At 38.4% G+C, this 5,553-nt stretch overlaps 1 protein-coding gene across 1 annotated transcript in view; it reads left to right on the forward strand.

The window, feature by feature from the left end:
* Positions 1-5,553, forward strand: part of RRM2B (ribonucleotide reductase regulatory TP53 inducible subunit M2B) — a 49,275-nt gene that overhangs the window by 27,488 nt on the left and 16,234 nt on the right. The gene's annotated exons all lie outside the window — the stretch shown is intronic.

Genomic DNA, 5,553 nt, shown 5'->3' on the forward strand with positions numbered 1-5,553 from the left:
AGTGCACGCGCCCTATAGCGAAAACCTCCCCAAAAAAAAAAAAAAAAAAGAAAAAAATGTATTATGCTAGTTAAAAATGTTACAGTTGGGACCAGCAGTTAGTGTAATAGCTATGTCACTGGACTCCCATGTAGTAGACCCCCACACTCCTTTTTTTAAGATGTGTGTGAATTCTAATGTCCCTTCCTTTCCTATTTTTTACCTGGATACTGGGAGATATGAAACCTCATATGAACAACTTCCTAGACAAGCTTTTTCATCTGTTTCATGTGACCTTCTCGTCCTACCCCTCAAGTTGCTTGCTTTGGTCAAGTCTGTGAGTTGCAAAAACAAACACAAAACTGAAATATAACTTTGGTTTGAAAGTGAGAAAGAGAGAATTATTAGCTTATTATGTAAGTTTTAGTTTATCTAACTGAAGAGTCCAAAGTCAGTAGGACTGACATTAGGTACAATCGCAACCAGACACTCAAAACCTTCTAGACCAAGCCCATATCTCTCTTGTCATCACTGAGTTGGCTTCATTTCAGACAGGACCTATCCATAGTGACTCCCTGTTACCTCTGGATTTGTAGTCTCCTTTCAATTAACATCTTCAGTAGGAAGAGATTCTCTCCATTCCAATAGTTCTAACAAGTCCTCAAAACTGAGTTTTACTCAGAGAACTTGAATCATGCACACAGCCTGTGGATAGGGAGATGAAAGACACTCATGGGCCAGGCCATCATCACATGGTTGCACCTGAAACTGTTCACCCCACTAAATCCATATGGAGTGAAAGTGGTTCTTCAAAAGATAATCAAAGCTACCGTCAGAACAAAGAGGGGTGGAACAGCAGGTGGTAAGTGGTTAAGGCACTGAGTAGCACATGGCCAACTGTGGTTTGAGTCCCAGATCCAGCAGTTTGAAAATCATGTCAGGCACATGTGTCTGTGTGTGTGGCCAAAATCCTGAGAGGAGACTGAAGGAGAAGGGATTGCAGCAAGGAAGGGGGTGGGGATGTGTGAGATTTCTCTCCTTCCTTTTCACTGACTCTCTCCGGTGAGTACAGAAGCCCTATGACAAAAAAAAAAAAAAAAAAAAAAAAAAAAAAAAAAGGAGAAAAAACAATAAAAAGAGAAGAAAAAAATGTTTTGTCAAGAAAAGGTAAGAATGAGAAAGACAAAAGAGCAGCAGAGAGCTAAGTTTAAATTTTTTTTTAAAATAGAGAGAGATGGAAAGAGACAGAGACAGAGAGAATAAGTTGGGTGCTCTAACCTGACTCCTGACTAGACTGGCGAGCAGGGAGGGTAAAGTCTGGGCAGAGGATCTTCAGTGGTCGAAATCCCTGATTGGGATACCTGGTGTGTTTTCCAAACTGTCAAGTCTGGGGCTCGAACTGTGTAGTCAGCCATGTAGGATCCAGCTGCCTCAACCGCCATGCTACTGGGCTGGCTCTACAACTTAATTATTATTCTTTGTTCTTTATTTTTCTCATGTTTACATCCCAGGAGTTTTTAACAGAAGCCTTGCCTGTTGGCCTCATTGGAATGAATTGTGTTTTAATGAAACAGTACATTGAATTTGTAGCAGACAGATTACTTGTGGAACTTGGATTCTCAAAGGTAAGGTGTTTAAAAATGTATTATGGGGACCAGCAGTTAGCGTAATGGCTATGTCGCTGGACTCCCATGTAGTCGACCACGGTTCGAGTCCTGGACCTGGTGGCTTAAACTCACGCCGGGCACGTGTGCATGTGTGCCCAAGATCCCGAGAGGAGAATGGACGAGAAGGGATTGCAGCATGGCCATCCCCCCTGGGGGGGTGATTTCTCGCTTTCTGTCTCTCTGTCTGTCTCTGTCTGTCTGGCGAGCACACGTGCCCTATAGCAAAAATCCTCTCAAGAAAAAAAAAAAAAAAAGGGAACCATCAGTTAGCCTAATGGCTATGTCTCTGGACTCCCACGTAGTCGACCGTGGTTCGCGTCCCAGACCTGGTGGCTTAAAACTCACGCCGGGTTAGTGTGCGTGCGTGCCCAAGATCCAGAGAGGAGAATGGAGGAGAAGGGATTGCGGCATGACCATCCCCTCTGGGGGGTGATTTCTCACTTTCTGTCTCTATGTCTCTCTCTGTCTGTCTGGCGAGTGCACGCGCCCTATAGCGAAAACCTCTCCAAAAAAAAAAAAAAAAAAGAAAAAAATGTATTATGCTAGTTAAAAATGTTACAGTTGGGACCAGCAGTTAGTGTAATAGCTATGTCACTGGACTCCCATGTAGTAGACCGTGGTTCGCGTCCCGGACACAGTGGCTTAAAATTCACACTGGGTGCATGTGCGTGTGTGCCCAAGATCCCGAGAGGAGAACAGAGGAGGAGAAGGGACTGTGGTGTGGTCATCCCCCCTGGGGGGTGATTTCTCGCTTTCTGTCTCTCTCTGTCTGGCAAGCGCACGTGCCCTATAGCAAAAACCTCTCCAAAAAAAGAAAAAAAAAGTTACAGTCAAGTAAGTTCCTTAAAATAGTATATTTCATTGAAAATATTTTTAACAGTACTATTCTTTCAGAATGTTCATCAAAGAGACTTGTTTTATATGAACAAATGTGTTTTGCAGAATAATTTGAGAATTAAAATGAATAGATAGCATATGTATTCCAAATTCCAAAAGGATGGAGACACAGAAGAGAAGGGATTGACCATGCCCCTTTGGTCAAGTGCCTTCTCCTTCTCCTTTCAGTCTTACTGTTTTTCTCTCTCTGGCAAGTGTATACTCCCTCTGGCAATTAAGGAAAGAAAAAAGGAAATTGATAACTGAATTAGGAAGCTGATAAATCTGAGCTAATAAGCCAAATAAATTATTTTGTAATAATTTCAGATATCTATTTAATAGAATTATCTTCAAGTAATCAGATGTGATATCACATGTTAACCCTCATTTAGATCCCTATGAGTTTATATTGTAATTTGAGGATTAATGCTTTTACATAGGGAGTATAGAGTTACTAAGAAGACTTTTAGTTACTAAGAACTTAATGTTTTTAAATTGACTTTTAGAAGACTTTAATGTTTATATATTGACTTTTGGAACTTAGCTATCTTTTACTTCTGTTATTTTAGCAGAAATAATGTACCCACATTTCATAAAGAGATATGGTTTTCACATGACTTAAAAGGTAGGATTTTAAGGTGGGTTAGAATCCTGGATCCACCACTTTCTAGCTGACCTTTGGCAAGTTGTTTAACCTCTGTCTCAGTTTACTCATCTATAAAATGAAGGTAATACTACTGCAAAGGATTGTTGATGAGTTGTTATGCTTAAAGTATTTAAAATAGTATTAGACATAGAGTAAATGCACAGTAAATGGTCACTCAGTACTCAGTGTAAGTGGAGCAGTTGCAGAAATTCACTGCATACTATACTGTGGTAATTAGAAACTTTGGATTTTGATTTCTTTGCATGGAAATATAAGTTTAAATCGCATTTAATGAGAAGCCATTCATGATGTTATAGTAATCATTACCTTCTTTGGTAATGCATTTATTTCTGGTAATAACAGAAATACTATAATAGAAGAATCAGATAGGGCAGAAGTTTTTGGTAACCATAACTGTATGTTATAGTTTCAGTTTCAAGAGCCTCTCAATGTTTACTTAAAATTAACAAAAGAAATCAAGATTATAATTGTATTAATATAAAAATCTCTTAAGCTTTTAAACTATGTGTATTGTAAAAAATTAAAAAAAATTTTGTTCATGGTTTTACCCATATGTTTGTTATAGTAAAATTGGTTTGCTTACTTAAGCCTTAAGGTAAACTCAACATCCTATAACTCACCACTATATCCTGACATTCACATCTCTGTTTTACTTATTGAAAAACTGCTGATCCTTTGGTCTAGTTTTTGCTCTGAGAATGTGCTAACTATAGGTTTATGAAACATACTTCCCACAGGAGAAAATCTAAACCAATGTAAAATTTAATTTTTCTGCAGGTGTACAAAATAGCCTAAAATAATATAGGCCTCTTAGATTTTAATGCAATAAAATTAGAAATAAATAACAAAAGATTTCCAAGAAGCTTCATCTACTTAGAAATTGAAACGATATCTTTAAAATGAGATTAAAAATGAAAATATTAAAAAATTGAAAACATATACTAAATGACAATAATATTCTTCTTCAACAAAACTTGTAGAGTGAAGCCAAAAGGGTCCTCAGAGAAAAATGTATAGACTTGAATGTGCATATTGAGAAAACAAGATAATTTTAAATATATGAGCTAAACTTGAATACAAGGAGCTAGAAAAAGAACCATTCTTGGAACCGGCAGGAAAAAATAGAACCATTCTTGTAATGATGGCTTTTGGGTAAAGTAAGAGATGATTACAATTAACAAGTAGTTGTCATTTGTACAGAAAGTTAAGTAGAAGCCATATTAATGATGTTATCAAACTCTCTTTTAGTTTAAGTCAATAAATATTTGATTGCTTTTATGTGTCAAAAACAAGCCATTCAGTTTCTCTTTATCTTGGTAACCTTGTTTACCATGAATGATTTGGATCCGATTTTTTTAAAGGTTCTTACTTCTAAATGTATTACTTAAAGCACTTAAAATTCAGCTATTGGTCTAGTGCTCTTTCCATTGTATCCTGTTTTGTCTTATAGTTCAGGTTTTCACACTTTTAGCAGGTTTTTTTTTTTTTTTTTTTTGGAGAGGTTTTTGCTATAGGGCGTGTGCGCTCACCAGGCAGACAGACAGATAGAAAGCAAGAAATCACCCCCCAGAGGGGATGGCCACGCCGCAATCCCTTCTCCTCCATTCTTCTCTTGGGATCTGGGGCATGCACGCACATATGCCCGGCGTGAGTTTAAGCCACCGGGTCCAGGACTCGAACCATGGTCGACTACGTGCAAGTCCAGTGACATAGCCAATACGCTAACTGCTGGTCCCACTTTTAGCAGTTTTTGACAGTGAATATTATAGATTCCTCAACTCAGCTATATTAGCATCTGAGGTTTGTTTTGTTTTGTTTTATGTCAGAGGACGAGTGCATGCACGAGAGAGAGAGAGCCCTCTCAATGGGACCTGATAATATTGTAATCCTTTTTCTATCAGTCCTTCATTGTATCAGGATTGTGGGCATGCATATGCATGCATACCCAGTATGCTTTTTTTTTTTTTTTAGAAGTTTTTGCATTAGGGTACACATGCTCACTGGAAAGAGAGAGAAAGAGACAAAGGGCAAGCGAGAAATCACCTCCCAGGGGATATGGCCACAATTCCTTCTCTTCCATTCTTTTCCCAGAATCTTGAGCATGTACACACATGAGTCCAAAGCAAGTTTCAAGGCATTGGGTCTAGGACTCAAACTGCAGTTGGCCTTTTGGTAGTCCAGTGACGTAACCCCTACACCATCTGCTGGCCTAATACCCAGTATGTTTATCAAATTGATGGGGCCGGGACTCAAAACCTAGTTGGCCATGTTGAATCTTGCTTTTTACAAGTATTTATACATACATATATGTGTGTGTGTGTGTGTGTGTGTGTGTGTATATATATATATATATATACACACACA

Source organism: Tupaia chinensis, unplaced genomic scaffold, assembly GCF_000334495.1.
Source record: "Tupaia chinensis unplaced genomic scaffold, TupChi_1.0 Scaffold000154_1, whole genome shotgun sequence".
NCBI lineage: Eukaryota > Metazoa > Chordata > Mammalia > Scandentia > Tupaiidae > Tupaia > Tupaia belangeri.